The sequence below is a fragment of the Heterocephalus glaber genome, unplaced genomic scaffold (assembly GCF_053883595.1).
Source record: "Heterocephalus glaber isolate CG9 unplaced genomic scaffold, H.glaber_assembly_v1.0 deba00001610, whole genome shotgun sequence".
NCBI classification, from domain to species: Eukaryota; Metazoa; Chordata; class Mammalia; order Rodentia; family Bathyergidae; genus Heterocephalus; species Heterocephalus glaber.
The window spans coordinates 15973238-15993185 of record NW_028258381.1 but is presented as its reverse complement, the minus strand read 5'-3'; the positions used below and the strand labels follow the sequence as shown (position 1 = coordinate 15993185).

General features: G+C 40.7%; 1 protein-coding gene and 1 pseudogene across 3 annotated transcripts in view; both read right to left on the bottom strand.

Annotated features, from left to right (window-relative positions):
• Positions 1 to 19948, bottom strand: part of Vkorc1l1 (vitamin K epoxide reductase complex subunit 1L1) — a 66945-nt gene that overhangs the window by 8392 nt on the left and 38605 nt on the right. The window lies entirely within an intron of this gene.
• LOC147822626 (cleavage stimulation factor subunit 2 pseudogene) overlaps positions 4 to 19948 on the bottom strand; it is a 58018-nt pseudogene continuing 38073 nt past the window's right edge. The window contains exon 1 of the transcript XR_015445264.1: positions 4 to 19948. This exon is cut by the window's right edge and continues 38073 nt beyond it. The product of XR_015445264.1 is annotated as a cleavage stimulation factor subunit 2 pseudogene (transcript).

The window sequence follows — 19948 nt, the reverse complement described above, 5'->3', positions numbered from 1 at the left end:
TAAAATAAGGAAAACCAGTAACCCTATATTTTAACGATTCCCTATTTTAAAAAATGTAAAATTATTTGAGAATGTTATCCAATTCTAAAGTCAACTAAATTGCCAAATTTCTTAAAAATCTTTTGTTCTAACACGCTGTTAACCCACAAAGAAGCCAGTCATTAGATTTCTATCTTACAGCTGATTAAAAAATAACAATCTAAAATAAACATATCTAAAAGAGCTAACATACCCATTTGAGCCTCTAAGTGGCCTGTTTCTATATGTTTTCATTTCCCGAAGGCAACAGAAAGCGGTGCTGTTTAGACGGCACAGCGTTTGCAGGCAGGCTCTCAAGCCAAGCTCCTTTGTGGCACCACTGACCTATTCTTCCAGATTAGTGTGTGTGTGTGTGTGTGTGTGTGCGCGCGCGCGTGCATTACAGAGTGTCAAGGGCATTACTGGCCTCTACCTACTACATGTTAATAGCACTCCTCTCTGCCACAGCTGTGAGTACCAAAAATGCCTTCAGCTGTGGCCAAAAGTTCCTGGGGGTTGAAAGCTATTGGTGTGACCTGTGCAGTGACTTCATTCCAAGTACGCAGACTGAGAAGTTGTTTCCTGGCAAATTCACCAGCCTATGCATGAAGAAACATATCCTGGGAACAGGATAAATGGGACAGTATCAGAAACTATAGCTCTTTCCAAGAAACATATCTCAAGTAAAAATGTGATACATCGTATGCCACATTAGTTCTCATAAATGTTTAACATGAAATTTTTCATTTGATTTAACATTTTGAGAATCCTATTTTCTTGCTTTAAAAAAGGATTATTAAATTCTGATTTAATGAAACTTGATATAAATATCAAACTAACATTTACTTTCCATAAAAACCTTTGAAGATTATTTTAACTCTGAATGGGAGTGCTTTTTAAATACCAAAAAGAAAACAAATAGTTATGATGTTAAGTTAGTAGAGATGCACTCTAATAAAACCTCAACTCTGTTTCTGAAGACACATTGCCTGAAAAAGAGGATAAAGGACCTGTATTAGTCACACAGGTTTAATACTATTCATAGCCAAGAAAAAGATTCAAGAGATGTTGAGAGGTATGAATACAATTTTACAACCAAGTGGAGCTGTGAAGGTTTTTATTGCATAGAGTGATATAGTTAAGAACACAAGGTGGTCTCCACTGTACTCGTTTATCTTCTCACTCATCCAGTGCGCACTGACTGCATACCAGGTGCACACACTGCACAGCACTGGGAATCCACACGTGAACACGCTGGACAGAGGAGGTGCTTTCTTGTGGAGGTTACATTCTAGTTAGGCAAGGAATAAACAAGTGACCAAATGACCTTTAGGAACAAACAAGCCTACACAGTTACACAGGAAACTTGAGGGGAAGACCTAACAGCAGACCTCCACTTCTGAACATTTCCAAGTACAGTCACTTCGTCTTGGTTCATTGGGTCTATGGTGGGACCTAAGACTCTGCACTTCCCCCCAAAATATAAAACAGAAAATGTTCCTGGTGATGCTGGTGACTCTGCTCCGCGTGCTGTGCTGAGCCCCACTGCTCTAGACAGACGGGGAGGAAGCTGGTCTAGCTAGAGGCCAGGGAAGGCCCTGCTCAGAAACCATGTTTCAAATCCAACCCTCACTGAGTGATGAGAAGTCAGTCTCAGGAGGACAGCACACACAAAGGCCTTGATGTGGGAGTGAGCCAGTGTGCAAAAGAAAGCCACTGCGATGGCCCACACTGGTCAGAGGAGTCAACAGGAGAATCAGACAAGTCCACCCATCTAAACTGCGTGGGCCAGGTTGCAGGCCATGATGAAATGTGCATTTCACTTGAACTGCAGTGGGTGGCATTCATGAGATAAGCATATTTACGATCCCTCCTAGTGAGAGGGTAAAGACCAGCCTGCAGGGGGCGAGAGCACAGCCTGGGAGAAACTACACACACTTTTCAGCCTCACTCAGCTGAAGTAGGAATTCAAATTTAAGTCACTGCCTTTGGCAACGGAAATGAGTGGGCATACTGCCAAAATTACATTGGACTACATGAATGTTTTCCTTGAAACAATGCAGTAACCCACAAAATGAATACATTATTTTATTAAAGAAATACATGGTGAGGTTTCAAAATAACACCAAGAGCCTTTACAGAGAGCTTCAAATGCATACAAAGTGCAGAGAACAGAGTAATGAACCTCCATGAACTCATCACCCTTATTCAGAGAGTGTGCCTTTCTGTTTCAGCTCCACCACTGCCTATTTACCACTCAAAGGTTCTTTTTAGCTCTTTTCTTTGAGGAAAAATTTACATAATTTGAGCTGGCCATGGTGGTACACACCTGAAATCCCACCACTCAGGATGCTGAGGCAGGAGGGTCACTAATGCAAGTTTGAGGCCAGCCTGGGCTACATAGTGAGACCCTATCTCAAAAAAAAAAAAAAAAATTACAGGGCCAGGGATTTAGCTCAGTGGTTCCATGACCTACCTCGAAAGGGCAAGGTCCCAAGTTTGATCGCTGGTACCAAAAAAATAAATAAATAAAATTTTTAAAAAGTAAAATAAAAAAACTTTAAAAATTTACATAATTCAAGGCACAAATCCTATGACTTAGGGAAATGGATACACCTGGGTATTCCAAACCCCATCTCCATTGATTGTTTCCATCTTCCCAGTTAAACTCTGCTCATTCCCTTCTTATTCAGCTACGATGCTCGGCACAGGTGTAAGAGACACAGGGACAGCCAGGCATGCAGGGATCGAGCCTCCAAACCAAGGCTAGGTCACCAGTCTCCTGGGTCCAGCGCGTTGCTCTTCCTTACGTCTACATCTGCTATAACATTTTCAGCCAGAGTGACTGCTTGTATCCTTGATAAATGTAACCAATACAGTTAACAACACTGCATGTAATACAACTGTAAGCTAGCTGACTCACAAAGAAGCACAGACAGTAGTATTATCTCCTGGAAAAGGTGATTACCATCCCACTCTAATTTTTTTGTGTTTTTTTTATTTTTTTGGTACTGGGGATCAAACTTGGGACCATGCATTTTCGAGGAAGGTGGCGGAACCACTGAGCTAAATCCCCGGCCCCCATTCTGTTTTCATGAGATGTATTTTTGTGACTGGCTTATTTCACTTAGTATAATGTCAAGGTTCATCTATGTTGTAATGCAGACACTGTAAAATAACAACTTGGTGAAGAAAAGGAGAGAAAGAAGTAGATTGCGGGTAATCAGGAAAGAACTGATAGGAAAATTACAATCTAAGAGAAGTTCGAGAGGTCATCCACAATGCAGAGAAAAGAACGAAACAATCTGTGGACTCTCTCCCAAGCACAAATATTATATGGTGCCAGTTTTAAATGCAAATATTGATCCATTTAACTCATAAGCAAACTAATATAGAATAAGGAAACCACCCTGGCTCTTCACTGGACAATGCCTTATACTGACCAGGACACAAAAATAAGCCAGAGTTAAGTAAAGTATACAGTGGAGTACTACCCTGCCATAAAGAAGAATAAACTTGAGTCATTTGTAGGAATGCACCCTGAGACCACAATGTTAAGTGAAATAAATCAGATACACAAGCTTAAATATCACTTCTCATATATGAGAAACCCAAATTATAAATAAAGAGCAAAATAAAAGATAATAGAAAATAGTGAGATAAATCTTTTGAATATGGGAAGGGAACCAAAAGAATGGAGGGAGTGGGGAAAGAGGGGAAGGGAAGGGGATAAAAAACAAAGGAATTTAAAAAAACAAAGGAATTGGGCCAGGGATTTAGCTCAGTGGTGCTGCTGCCTGCCTCGCAAGAGCAAGGTCCGGAGTTCAGTCCCTGGTAGCAAAAAAGAGAAAACCAAAGGAATTAAGATGTGTTATGTACATGTACCAACTTCCCATGAGGAATGTTATCATTATGTGCTACAAACATGTATTAAAAACAAATCCACAAGTTGGGCATGGTAGCACACACCTGTAATCCAAGCACTCAAGAGACGGATGTAGGAGGACTGCCACAAGTTCAAGGCCAGCCTGGGCTACATAGTGAGTTCAACGCTACCCTGAATTACAGAGCAAAACCCTGTCTCAAAACAACAACAAAACCCAAACAAACAAACAAATCCACAATTATACTTAATGACTTCCATAACTTTCTCAGGAATTGATAGAATATGGTGATAGAAAAATCAGAAAGAATACAGACAGCCTGAAGAGAACCATTAATTAACACAATCTGCCATTAATAGAACACTCCACCCAACAACAGAAGCACACATATTCCTTTAAAATACACATGGAACAGGGCCAGGGATTTAGCTCAGTGGTTCCACCGCCTGCCTCGAAAGGGCAAGGTCCCCAGTTCGATCCTCAGTACCAAAAAACCCCAAACCAAAACAAAACAAAAAAACACATGGAGGGCCGGGGATTTAGCTCAGTGGTTTCGCCACCTGCTGTGCAAGCTCAAGGACCCCATTTCGATCCCCAGTACCAAAAAAACCAAAACAAACAAACAAAAAAACACATGGAACACTCTTCAAGAGAGACCATATGGTAAACAATACATAAACAAAATTTAACAAAAACTTTGTGTAGGGTGCTGGGGATTGAATTCAGGGTCTTGCACATGCTAAGCATATGTTCTCTCTCCGAGCTATACCCTCAGCAAATTTAAAATAATTAAAACTATACAAAGTACATCTAACCATAATGGAAATCAAATAGAAATCAGTAACAGAAAGATACCTAGGAAATGTCTAATTATTTTGAAATTAAACATCTTGAAAAACATCTATGCTTTAAGGAGATATGTTTACCCTGATTTTTTTAAAATTATTTTTATTTTTTATTATTTTTTTTGGTATCGGGGATTGAACTCAGGACATTGCGCTTGCGAGGCAGGTGAGGCAGGCAAGGCATGCGCAGTGCCACTGAGCTAAATCCCCGGCCCTGTTTACCCTGATTTAAACATTATACAATGTATACATGTACTGAAACATCACATAGTACCTATAAGTAGGTACAATTTTTATGTTTTTATGTATCAGTTTTAAAAACTTAAATATTTAAAAATCCATTGATCACTAGCTGGGCATGGTGGTACACACCTGTAATACCAGCACTTTGGGAGGCTGAAATAGGAGGATCACAAGAGTGAGTCCAACTGGGGCATCTTAGCAAGATACTGTCTCAAAGGGGGGAGTTGTTTGCTCAGTGTGAAGGCCCTGGGTTTAATCCCCACCACATATGTACATGTACACACACACATACACACAGATCAAAGAAGTTAGAAAACAGTTTGAACCAAATGAAAGAATGTATCACAACTGATGGTATGCAGCTAAAATGAGGTTCAGAGGAAATTTATACTATTAAAAAGCTTATATTATAGAAAAAAATCATTACTCTAAGCTTCCAGTTCAGAAAACTAGAAAAATATATTAAACCTAAAGGAAACAAAACACTAGTACAAGAGCAAAAATCAATAAAATTTTAAACAGAAAAAAAATCCAGAAAATCAAGTACTAGTTCTTTAAACAACCAACAAAAATCAATAAACCTCTAGCCAACCTTTATTCATAACCCTTTGAAAAACAGAAAAAAAGACAGTACATAGGTATCAATATCAGAAGTGAAAGGAAGGGTATCACTACAGTTACACACTAACACACTGAGAGGATGAGGGAGTATTACACTTCATGCTCACAAGTTTGGCAAATTACATGCCAATGGCCAATATGTTATTTTTTCCCCATTACCTGTGCACCCTTCACCCCTCCACCCTTCCCTACATAGATTTCATTTCCATTTTTTTCCCTTTTCTCATAATTTTTCCTTTCCCTTCTTTCCTTTCCCCTTCCCCTCCCACCACCCCTACCCCTTTGGACCTTTTCTTCCTATTTCAAATTATCAATTATTCATTTTAATCATTTTAATCCTTAGTTACACTTTCAGTTTCTCACACCAGAGAAACTATTCACTATTTACACATGTGTGTCCTATTTATTTCACTTAAGAGTATGGCCTCAATGTGCATCCATTTAGCTATCAATGTCTCTAGTTTCTCGTTCTTTATGGCTGAGTAGTACTCCATTTTATTTTTAAAAAACCACATCTTCTTTATCCAGTCTCCAGTTGATGGGCACTTGGGCTGTTTCCAAGCTTTAGCTATTACAAACTGTTAATGGCCAATATGTTTAAATGCACTCAAAAAGAAATGTAGAAACTGAGCAGCCCTATTAATAGTTCAAAATCTTCAAAGAAAACAAATTCCAGGTCCAGATGGTTCACTTTCACAGACTAAGTCTATCAAACACATAAATAATACCAATTTTGTGCAATTCCTTCCACAAAACAGAAGAGGAGGGAACACTTCTCAACTCATTTTGTAATATCAGCATTACCCTAACATCAAAATCAGACAAAGGCAGTGCAAGAAAAAAACCCCAAAACAAATAGACCACTACAGACAGTATCAATCATGAAAACAAATAAAAATCCTCAACAAAACATTATAAATCAAATTCAACAATATACAGTAAGGAGAATGTATCATGTCCAAATAGATCATTTCTGGGAATGCAAGGCTGGTTCAACAGTCCAGAGTTTGATCCCCAGTACAAAAAAAAAAATCTATCAGTGTAATTTATTATGCACCTGTGCATGATTTAAAAGAAAAACTGGGAAGAAGAGAGGGATTTTCTTTGATATGATACGGTCATCTAAAAGATACTACGGTTACCCTCACAGTCAAAATACCTGAGGAAAATCACCTGATTGAGGAAAGATGTACTCCAGCTCGGGATTTTAGAAGTTTCAGTCCATAGTCACCTGAGGCAGAAAGAACATGATATTGCAGATAGATAAGTCAGGTAGAAGTTGACAGGAGTTAGACAGACACTGGGCCCCAGGCAGACTCAGAAGAGAGATGAGGCAGACCAGGCCTGCGGTCAAGGGCTGAGTTGATAGAAACCAGGCCCCAAGATGGGGACACGATGGCTAGGCCTGTGAGCCTACCCAGAGATAAACATCAGTCCAAGGCTGTACTGTACCTAGCACATGGTCCAGTGCACCTGAACAACGTAACAAACACTTAAAGAAGGATGACCAGAACACTCTGCCCCTCCCTCCAACCCCTTCCAAAAGCGCCTTTGTTCTTCTCCATGCTATGACCCCTTGCTACACACCCTGTGTTTCTTTTAGACCAATATTAGCTAAGCGACTGTACCTGGAATCCTACAGGTTGATTATACTTTGACCCAAGGTAACCTGTAATGTGATTTTGCTGGAGACAAAGAGCATCAGCGGGCAGCAGTCCACTTTCAGGACCCCTCCTGCCTCTCAGGAGCTTTCTATTAATAAAACATTTCCTACCCTTTTTTTTTGGTGCCAGAGATCAAACTCGGTACCTTGCCCTTGCGAGGCAGGTGGTGGAACCACTGAGCTAAATCCCCCAGTCCCAACGTTTCCTACTCTTAAAAAAAAAAAAAAGACAAAACCAAACAAAAAAACTCTACTAGATGAAGCTAACACTGTATGTCTATATGTAGAGGGAATTTATATCCAAGTGGAGATGGCAAATAAGCACTGAATGGATGAATGTGCTGTGTAAGCTAGAGATAAAAATTTGAGAGTTGTCAGTATACAGTTGTATTTAAAGTCATGAGACTGAGTAACATCATCAGTAAACTTTGACAAATGAATCAATCTATTAATCTATTAACTATTAACTATGTGACTAATAAACACATGACTATTAGCCAGCAGAGCTGTCGGGGATAAACAAGCTGTTCTTATTCTTTAAGTGAGACTCTACAAGAGATTTCTTTTATAACTGATTGGAAAAACTTTTCCTTCTCTAAAGAGTTACAGGCAATGTTTCCTTTATAAGCAAGGCTACCGTGAAGTATATGTTTGGTTCCATTTATATCATCTTCCAGAACAAGCCAAACTGTAGTGGAAAAAGAAAAATCACAACAATGGTTACATCTGGGAGGTTGGGAACTGGCTGGCAAGAGGCATGGCAACACTTGAGAAAGTGTCACTGTAGCTATCCTATCCCTCAATTCAACCCACTAGATGTTGCTACTAACCTAGCTCCTCTCTCCCCAACTGTCGCAGCCAAAAATGTCTCCACAAATTGTCAACTGTGACCTGAGAGGCAAAATCACTTGTAATTGAGAACCACTGTCTTATATCTTAAAAGTTTTGCTTTACACAGTGTATTTGTCAAAATTCAGAGGAAGAGTCTTCAAATCTATCTCTTTCACTGTATCTGCAATTAGCTTAAAAGAAAATAAACTCTAGTTCATGATATGCTAAAATTACTCAGAAGACATTTTAGTGATTGTTGGTGTTACGGTTCAGATCATGAACATTCCACAAAGGCCCACGTAGGCACTGAAGTTTGGGGCCCCAGTCCACGGTGCTCTGAGGGGAAGAGAACCTTGAGTATCGGATGGAAGTGAGGCCTGGGGCAGCCCTTAGGCAGATACTGGGACTTCGCCTCTCCGGTCTCTCTCAGCATCCTGACTACCAACCATGCGACAAGCAGTGCCCTGTGTCACACGCTCCCCCCATGAAGCACTGCCCTGCCACAGGCCCACAGGCATGTGACCATGGAGTAAAACTTCGGAAACTGTGGGCCAAAATAAAACTGTTTTCAGGTTGATTATCACAGATATTTTGTTACAGTAACTTGAAGCTGATTGACAGTTGGACATGGAGCAGATTTTTGTGCATGCAGCGTAAAATGTTAATGGTAGGATCTAAGTGGTTGACATTCTCTATAAAATTGTTTAAACTTCTGTATACTTGAAATTTTTCATAATAAAATGTTGGGGAAAATTTATCATGAGGGAGGAAAGAGCATTTGAGACAGCTGCAGCTGAGCAAAAGCAGAGTAACACAAGTTTGGCAAACCGCAGGTTATTTCAGACAGCTGCAGTATGGTGTGTTACATAAGGAGAGGCAGACAGAAGACAAATTACAGAGATTCAGAGGATGGTTCTGTTCATCCTGTGTAGGCAAAGGCTTTTTTGGGGGGCTGGGGAGCTGGGTATTAAATCCAGGGGCTATGGATGCTAAATACTCTACCACTCAGCTACATTCTCAACCCTTTTGAATGTTATTTTGAGACAGGGTGTTGCTAAGGTGCCCAGGCTGGCCTTACACTTGCAATCCTCCTGCCTCAGCCTCCTGAGTAGCTGGGATGACAGGTGTATGCTACAATGCCCAGGTGGCAGTAACTACTTCTGATCAGTAACTCTTTCACAGCCATGTGAAATGCAGAATGAAGGGGATGAAATATAATGAGATAATGAAGGCCTGGGCCTTCCCAAAGGGAAGGGGATGGAGAGGAGAAACATAAAGTCCAATTAATTAGACTTCACTGGGGGCCGGGGATTTAGCTCAGTGGCACAGCACCTAACTGATGAGTGCAAGATCCTGAGTTCGATCCCTGGTACCAAAAAAAAGACTTCATTGGGCTGAGCATGGTGGGATACGCCTGTACTCCCAGCACTTGGGAGGCTGTGCCAGGAGGACTGCTGTGAGTTCGAGGCCAGCTTGAACTACATAGCGAGACCCTGTCTCAAAAAATAAAATAAAATTAAGATTTCACTGCCAGTTAGATTTGGAACAGAGGGATAAGGAGAAAAAGGGTGTGAGAAAGCAGAAAGGACACTTGTCTAGTTAAGGCAACTGCTGCTGAGGAAAAAGTCTCACTTTGTAAAGTGGAAGAATAATGCCTAATTACAGTATGTGATATTATAATATCATTTAACATCCTTGAGACCTGTGACTGTTGGTGCAGGAGAAAAGTATAAGAAATAATAGATAAAACAACTGTAGCCCTGAATCTGAATTGGGAGTATAAGAACTTACCATGTATTTTTATCTTTAAAAAATAAATTTCTGCCAGGCATGGTACTACACATTTGTAATCCCAGCTCTCTGGGAGGCTGAGGATCACAAGCTCAAGCTCAGCCTGGCCAATGCAATGACTTAGCAGAGAAGGTCCTGGGTTTGATTACCAGTACAACAAAGAAAAAAGAAGAAATTTCTTACATCTCAAACACAGACCAGTCAGTAGCAGTAAGAGCCAGATTATGGTCTTCTAATTCCATTTTCCCCTAAAAGAAACTAGGGTTCCTCAGAGAGTCGACTGGTCTTAGGTAGGGGCAGGAAGTGCCCAAGACGACCCAAAACACCTGGTCGTGCCAGACAACAAGGAAGCTGCGCAAGGAAGGCTGCTGAAGCCAAATCAAAAGGACATAAAATCAAGCAGGGCTGTTTCAATGTCAATAAGACTAATGATCAGGGCCGGGGATTTAGCTCAGTGGTTCCACCGCTCCCCCTCAAGCATAAGGTCCTGAGTTCGATCCCGGTAACAAAAAGAAAAAAAAAATTAATGATCATAATGCACTGCAGAATTTATTTTTTTTCTTTTTGGTACCAGGGATCAAACTCGGGACCTTGCGTTTGCGAGGCAGGCAGCGGAACCACTGAGCCAAATCCCCGGTCCTTAATGTTGAAATTCTATTAATTCATAACGATGCAATCTAATTAGTCATACTGCCAATACTAGGGAGCCAACTCATTGGGGTTTTTTTGAAACTGGGAAATAAAGAAAAAAAAAAAATCATGTACTTTTTTGTTTTTGTTTTTTTGAGATAGGGTCTCACTATGTAGCCCAGGCTGGCCTCGAACTTACGGCAATCCTTCTGCCTCAACTTCCTGGCTGAAAAATCATGTATTTATCCTGCCTTTTCTATAAAGACTGTAACACTGGGTAACCAAATAGTTGATGAAGGAAGGTTTCTCTTCATACAACTACTCTAGATGACAGACAAAGCGTGATAGAATTTAACCATTTTGGAATACTAAATAAATGAATGGTTTAAACATTGAACATTAAATGGTAACTACATGACCAAAAAAAAAACAACAACAAAAAAAACGTGTAGCTGTGTCCCTATCCCCAAAATCAAATCTCATCACAGGAAACTACCAGACAAAAAAATAAGGTTTCTTTAATAAGCTGCAAAGTGTGAACAGATGGAAGGAGAATTTACGCATTAAAGACATTATTGGGCCGGGGATTTAGATCAGTGAGTGCCGCCTGCCTCACAAGACCAAGGTCTCAAGTTCAATCCCTGGTAAAAGACATTATCAACCAACTGCCCTATATGTTATCTCAATCCTTGTATAGACAAGTCAAAATTTTTCTTAAAAAATTAACGGGGCAGGTGTAGTGATGGATGCCTGTAATTCCAGCACTTGGGAGGCTGAGGCAGGATGATGGCCATGACACTGAAGCTAGCCTGGGTTACATAGTGAGTTCAAGGTCAGTCAGCCTGGACTACAAGGCAAGATCCTGTATCAAAAAACCGAAATAAATAAATAAACAAATAAACATTCATGAAACTGGAAATTTAGATATTAAGATAGATTGGATATTAAGATAGATTGTTTTCTCTAGATGTGATAATGGTATTGTGATTAAGTTTAAAAAAAAAGAACACCTGTTTTTTGGAGATGTATACTGAGATACAAAATGATATATATTATTATTATCATAATTTTCTTTTCTAAATTTTTTTTTTTTTGCAGAACTGGGGATCAAACTCAGGACCTTGCGCTTGCCAAGCAGGCACTGGCGCCACTGAGCTAAAGCTCCTGCCTTTCTAAATTTTTTTTTTCCAGTACCAGGGATCAAACCTGGGACCTTGCACTTGTGAGGCAGGTGGTGGCACCACTGAGGTAAATCCTGGGCCCTTCTTCTAAATTTTTAAATTTTTTATTCTATGAGTACATGTCTGCAGTACATGCATTTTACAATCATTTTGGGGAGTCAGCACAGGTACACAATACAGTTTAAAAAAAAAAATCCCCATGGCTGGGGATTTAGCTCAGTGGTTTTGCAAGGACCCAAGTTCGATCCCCGGTATCAAAAAAAAAAAAAAAAAATCCCCTTCACTCCGTCTCCCTCCCTCCTCCTCTAGTTCTTTCCCCTTCTTCATTCTTGTTATTATTAATCTTAGTTCATGTTTATGGCATGTAATATCCATGTTCACTGAGGTTATGAGGACCTCGTACCTGGCATCTCTTTGCTTTACCTATTTCCCATCCCCTCTCCTCACCCCTCACACTGGTTCCCTGGACCCCTTCCCATCTGCAAGAGATCCCAACCCCTTGTCCTGTTCTATCCTTCCTTTTTCTCTGAGTTTGTACTTTGCCTTACTCAGATGAGAGATACCATAAGGTATTTAAATTTGTGTGCCTGGTTTATTTCACCCAACATTGTATTTTCTACATGCATCCATTTTCCTGCAAATGTCTTAAATTTGTCTTTCTTTATAGCCAAGCAGGGGGCCAGGGATGTAGCTCAGAGCCTGCCTGGCAAGTGCAAGGCCCTGGGTTTGATTCCCAGTACCAAAAAAATAAAAAATAAAAAAATATAGCCAAGCAGTATTCCATTATATATAGATTTTCTTTTCTTTCACATTTTCTTTTTTTTCCTTCTTTCTTTTTTTTTTTGTTTTTTTGTTTTTTTGGTACCAGGGATCAAACTCAGGACCTTGTGCTTTCGAGGCAGGCGGCAGCACCACTGAGCTAAATCCCCGGCCCCACATTTTCTTTATCCAATCATCAGTTGACAGGTATGCTGGCTGTTTCCAGAACAAAATGATACTATGTGTGAGACTCTCTTCAAACTAATCCAAGAAAGATAAAAAGGACAAGGCTACAAATGAACAAAACAGGTCACAAGTTGGTAACTGTTCATTCTACGTGATGAGTACATGAGATCAATAAAACTATCTGGTCAACTTCTGCATGTTCCACTTTGTGTAAATGTTTGAAGTTCTCCAGGAAAAAGTATTTTTTTTTTTTTTTAAGAAAAAGATTTTTTAAAACATCTCTCATGAAAAAGAAAATCAAAAAGTCTAACCTATGCCCAGAAAAGAAACAGAATGTGAATTTACCTACACTGTACGGGAACTCTCAAGCAAAGACTTTATTATTAACATAAAAACTGTTCTAGATTGGTAAAACTATCTTCTCCTAGCAGATTCAAGTGCAAAACTAATTTATTCTATGAAGATACTCCTTCCATAAAGGAACAAAAAAAAGACTCTCAGGGAGGAGTAAAAATCACTGCTGAAAATAAGCTCACATCAAGAATTACAAAGCAAAGAAGGAGAATAAGTAGAAGTGAGCAAGAGAATCCTAAGAATGGAAATAACAGAGCAGCCTAAAAGTGGTAACGAAATAAAAGTTCGCTATGGTTTAGACGTGGTTTTTCCTCACCAAAACTCGCCAGGCAGCACGGAGAGGCTGCTCTCAGAGGTGCTGAAGTCATAAGGAGAGAGGGAGAGCTGCGTGGGGAGCAGTTTAGCCAGGGCACCAGGGGAGCCCCCAGTTCCTCCTCTAGACCTGCTCACCCTCTTCTCTCCCACCATATGGTGAACCCTCATCAGATGCAGCCCCCAGCCTTGGATTCCCAACCTCCCGAGCTGTGAGCCCAAACAAATTTTTATTCCTTACAAAGCACCCAATCTCCAAGATTGTTATAGCAACAGAGATGTTCAAACGTGATTTAAGAAATGAAAAGGCGTAACTCTCAGGAGGGAAAATGTAAGTATGTGTGAGGGTGGAAATCTTGTCAACAGTCATGGGGAGTGAAAAGAACGCTGCCATCGTCGTTGGGACACCGTGGTGAGGGGGCTGCAGGAGAAACTGCCACACAAAATCGGTGCTTGGAGAGCAGCTCCACTGAGGGAGGACTGTAAGAGCAACACGAGGTCAGGGTGGAGGCGAGTTTACGGAAGGGCTGAGAAAGAATTGTCGGGAAGAAGCAGAGAAACATTTGAGGAGAGCTGGCCAGATTTACTTCTTATATTCGCTTAAACAAATGGTCATCAAACCCAAGCCAGCTGCTCATAATTGTTTCTAATGGCACCTAAAATACAAGGGCTGACTGGAGTCCAAGGTGAATGAAGGGCCCATCCTACGATCCACCACTTGGGTTCTTCAAGCTCTGTGTTTCAGCAGCCATGGAAACTCCACTGTCCTCAGTATTGGAGGAAGCCCTCAAGTTTACTTTGGCACAAAAAGCCACATCAAGTAAAGAGCCACAGGGAAACTTTTCCTAGTAATTTCATCAACAGTATTTCAACCAGACTTCAGAATGTCTATCCCATTAATTGGTTGATATTCTCAGTTTTTCCTCGTCTGAAAACAAGGACTTTACGCATATGTAGATTTGGGTGGACCGCACCAATCTAACAACAGCAGCATGGCCTCTGTAGTCACAAGCGGCAGGCACAGACCCCTCTCGAAGGTCTGTGCAGAAGGGTTTGGGGGTTTGGGGGGAGGCGTTGTTTATTGTACTGAGGATTAAGCCTGGAGCCTTCACACTGAGCTACATATTCAGTCCTTCTTTTATTTTTTGAGACAGAGTCTCACTAAGTTTCTAAGTTACCCAGGTTGGGCTTGAATTTGCAATCCTCCTGCCTCAGCCTCCCAGAGGGCTGGGATTACAGGCATGTAACAATATACCTATGTGCAACAGTTCTAGAAAGGAACTAGTAATTTTCCAAAGACTCACCTAAGCAACCTCTCTAAGATTCACTGCCTGCCTTAGTCTATTTTCATTACTGTAATATAATTCTTGAAGCTGGTACTTACGAAAAGGTTTATTTAGCTCAGTTTGGAGACTAAAATCCAAGACTGATTCAGGTTCTGGTGAGGTCCTAATGGCAGACAAGAGACAGAAATCACAAGGCCAGAGAGGAAGCCAGAGGGTGATACATGGTCAGACTTGCTCATCTGACAGCTCGCTCTCGTGAGCAGTACCTCAGTCTCACTATCCTGATCCCTCCCAAGGACAGGACACCACTGGCTGACAGACCTCGCTCTAGGCCCCACCTCCTAACAGTCCACCATGCATCCCAAGATCCCACACTGGAAGCCTCCAACACAGGAACCCTTGGGAGAATAAACTCGAACCATATCTGAACCAAATTTTGCACTACCAAAATAGAGGATATGCTCTATGTTCCATCCAAATTTAAGTTTTCCCAGTTAGCAGCAGCCAAGATGGACTCTTACAGACACATTTAGGAACTCTGTAAACAGTGATCCCATATAACACTCTTAGGTTTTGCCACAGTCACCAGCTATCTGAGATACCCAATCTGGCCAACATCTCCAGACTGGCTTATCAGGAGAAGTATCTACCACAGGGCTACTCAAATCTGGTCTGTGGGCTGGTACTGATCCTTCAACTGCTTGTAACTGGTCTGTGATGAGATATGTAAAGAAATGGAAAATAGGGCCGGGGATTTAGCTCAGTGGTTTTGCTGCCTGCTGCACAAGTGCAAGGACCCGAGTTCGATCCCTGGTACCAAAACAAAACAAAACAATGAAATGGAAAATAAAAATTCTCCTATGTTGTTATACTTACTATACTACTTTTGTTGTCATACTACTTTGTTGTTATACTACTTTTATATAATAATCTATTAATAAAAATGCAGCTTATATTTTTGTTTTTTAAATTCACTTTTATAGTAATATACTTTTATTACATCTTACTAAAGTACTGGTCCATAGTGATGGGGAGGTTCCTCGAAGCACTGATGGAGCAGGTGCTTAGACAGAGGGTCTTATGTGCCCAGTTTCAAAGGGTGCAAAAGGTAGCAAACCTATTCATGCTGCCAGTAAGCAGAAGCTTCCAGTAGCCTCCAGCTGGCTTGCCACATGGGGCTTCATGGGTGCAGACTCCACATGCAAAACCTTCATGAGGTTATTGCCAGCGATCCACTGCATCAATCAAAGCCAGTTCAGAAACTGGAGAATATCTGAGCACTGAAATGTACTGGCTGTAAGCACTGGAATAAGCCGCAAATTTTACCATGCAATATACCATTCTTGCCAGCCTCCTAGAAAAGAAACAACATAGCTCTCCCATCATTAATGTTACATTTGTAAATTCACACCTCATAAATATTTCATAATTTTAAATGTTTTTAATTTCCTGTGAAAACAGATGTCTACAGATTGCTTCAAGAAAGTACTATTGTGGGCTGGGGATTTAGCTCAGTGGCACTGTGCCTTCCTCAAAAGCACAAAGTCCTGAGTTCAATCCCCAGTATCAAAAAAAAAAAAAAGTACTAAAGTGCAATAATAACTAGAGTTGTAGCATATCTTATTGTTTTTAGTAAAGCAAGAGTTTTTACCTGGCTATTATCTTATGGAATTATACGTCAATACTGTTAGTGTGCCTTGTATGATACAGGTACCAAATAAATCCTTAAAAAAAATGCAATGGAGGGCTGGGGATTTAGCTCAATGGTCCCAGCACCTGCCTTGAAAGCGCAAGGTCCCAAGTTCGATCCCCGGTAAGGGGCGGGGGGGGGTGGTGTGTGCAATGGAACTATCGCCTTATTTATTTATTTATTTGACAGGATCTTGATATGTAGTTCAGGCCGGCCTTGAACTCACTCTGTAGTGCAGGGCTGGGCTGGAACTTGTGTCGATCCTCCTACCTCAGCTCAAGTGTTGGGATTACAGGCTTGGGCCACAATCCCAGCTGGAACTATCTTCTATAGCAGTGGTGCCAAACCTACGGCATGCATGTTGTTTTTCTTTTTTTGTTTTGGTACGGGGGTACTGAACTTGGGTCCTTGCGCTTTTGCAATAGGCGGCGAAACCACTGAGCTAAAGTCCAGGCCTGCTAAGGTTTTAGTTTAGAAGAAAAACAACACTGGGGCCAGGGACTTATCTCAGTGGTTTCCCCGCCTGCTGCGTAAGCGCAAGGACCCAAGTTCAATCCCCGGTACCAAAAAAACGCCCCCTAAAACCTTAATATTCAGGTTTAATTGCAGTGTTGGCACTTTGTGACAAATAAGTGGATTTTGGCTTGCAGTCTGGGCATCATCTCTAAAAGATTCGCCATCACAGTACCTAGTCTTAAATATTATGCACCTAAAACTTACAACTTCCTTGGGGATGATACAATCATCTAGTGTACTGCCTTCAAACTACAGACCACATAGCAATGCTGCCCTGTGAATATCTGTTATGAATTCAGGATGAGATCAGTTCAGGGATTGAAAACAAGCCTGTGGGAAACATTCAAGCTTGCCACTGCCATGCCATCCAAGCACATGGTCAGTGGATTTGTCTTGATACACAGAGTACTGAGGGACCCAGGTCTTGTCAAACTCACGTGGTGAATGCATATAGCTTTCAGGCACAGTAGAATAAAGTATTATCTTTTTTTTTTTGTACCGGAGATCGAACTCGGGACCTTGTGCTTGCAAGGCAGGTGGCGGAATCACTGAGCTATATCCCCGGCTCCCGTAGTAGAATAGTTACATGTGATGTCTTACAGTTTTTTGGTCAACTACCTAAAAGTATATAGACATCTGAGACAGTAACACAGATTCATTCATTTTTATTAACAAGTTAATCTTCCAACATTTTATGCTTAAGCCTGGTTTTTAATTTATAATTTAACACTAAACTAAAGAAGTCAAACACACATGGGCAAACAAGCTTCAGTACATTTCTCAACATGTTTCTAGTGGAAAGGATGCACTGCCTGAATGCAGCACACCAGAGAACCAACTAAGTGAGGATGGGGGAAGTGATCTGTGAGAGATGAAGACCAAAGAGGGAGCCCTCACGTCCTGAGGTCGGGGGAAGCTGGGACTGATGGAGAGTGTTAACTGCAGAAACACATCAGTACTGGTTAAGGGAGCGTGAAAATCACAAAAGTTGAAGGGATATATACAGATTAAAATGTACAGAAATAAGCTCAAAACACAAATTCTTTGAAAGAGTACTAACTTAAAAAGCTAAAGGGCTGGGGATTTAGCTCAGTGGTTCCGCTGCCTGCCTTGCAAGCACAAGGACTGGAGTTTGATCCCCAGCACCAAAAAAAAAAAGGTAGATGATCAGCATTTCATTCACAAATACTTGTTTTAAAGGCTTCCTATTGGAACACTTCGGATTTCTAAAATGAAAACGCTAACTTTGATTATCAAACTGTGTTCTTGAAAATACTGGGTAAGTGTGCACTTTCCAATGACAGCACAGCTTGCCATACTTAGAAACTGAGGATAGAAGAGACCCATTTACCAAACAAAGTTTACTAAGTGGTTTTTCACTGTCCCCAAGAGCACAGGTGTCGCTCTTGTTCAGTTTTATAGCTAAGAGAAGCAGCTCTGAACCAGGTAAAACTGTGAAGGACATTAGCAACAAAAGCACTCTGGAGTTCTGCGGAAAAGAATGTTCTCATGGCACAGCTGCAAATCAAGAAAACAGTAAGGGGTGACTCTCCAGCTTATGGAGCTTGTACTGAAGAGAAAAATTACACACTGCTGTTTACACTGACAAGATTTTGATATAAAAAAAGTCATTTGAACTTAATAAGAGTGTTTAGTGTCAAAATAAAAATCATGAAAAGTCCTAAAACATTAGCAATTATTCTTATTATGTGCTAGTAAAAAGGATATTTTATATAAGTGTAATATATTAATGAATTAAAGTTAAAAAGTAGCTGCTGAGTGGAAATTTGAATTACAGGGGAAATTTGAGTAACTAAAGGTTTTGGCCGGGCGTGGTGGCACACTCCTGTGATTCCTGCACCCTGGGGGACTGAGGCAGGAGGACTGACTGAAAGTTTGAGCTCACTGAGCTACTGAGCAATTTACCAAGACCGTCTTTCAAAATAAAAAAAATTTTTTAAAAGTTGGAGATGTAGCTCAGTGAGAAGGCCTTGGCTTCAATCCCCAGTACCACACACACACAAGTTTTTAACTTTTAAAAGATGTGAACTGGGCAAACAATTTGCTTAATATCTTCAGTACTTTTTAAAATCTCAATAGTTCCTTACAAGGAAAACAATGCAACATGCTTTTCAATGGCAGACAAAATTGAAAGGTGAAAACAAAAGAAGCTTCAAGTTAAGAGTTTCTACAAGTTAACACAATATATCTTTAAAATGTAATAGACAGCCTGCTGTGCAGGCGCAAGGACCTGAGTTCGATCCTCGGTACCAAAAAAAAAAAAAAGTAATAGAAAAATTTTAAATTTAACTTTCCAACTAAATGATAGCCACATAAAGGAAATTGAATAGACTCAAATCCATTCCTTTCATCTAAAATTAATCACAGAATAAACTGCTCGAATTGGCTACTGCTGAAAAAGATACATTTGAGACTATGGCATCATTTGGTTTATTTTGTAAAACATGAAAACCTGAGTTAGATGAAATGGTTTTTAAGACTTTCTTCCTTCCCCATCAATATAACTCAGTAATAATGGTTTTTCCACTTATAAATGTTATTAAATCAGTGTAAAGTGTGGCTATCTATTGCTATGGTTTGGGCCTGGATGTCCCCCCAAAGCTTCATTCTGTCAGAAGTAGTTGAATCTGAAACGTGTGCTGCTGGGTTACGGGTGTGTGATTACTAAACCACTACACGTGAGTGAGTGGCCTGGCACCACCCTAACTCCCATAGTTTGGAAGAGATAAAAGGGGCAGAAAGATATGGTGAAGTGCTTGTTGCCTTTGCTAGTGTCCTCTTCGATGCCTGTTTGGCATCCCTGCCTTGGAGCCAGCCGACTATGGACTGAAACCTCTACAAACTGTGAGCCAAATAAACCCCTTCACCTTCAATTTTGACTGTCAGGTATTTTGCCTCAGCAATGAGAGAAATGTAGCTAACACAACTGTCAACTGAGACGAGTGCTGCATTCAGTCCAACCTAGATAAATTAAGAGGCTAGCTCATTTGTCACATTAAAGACTATTATTTTGGTACTGGGGATCAAACTTAAGGACCTTGCCCTTGTCAGGCAGGTGTGGCGCCACTGAGTTACATCCCAGGCCCAAGACTTTAAATACTGATGGAATAGTATTTG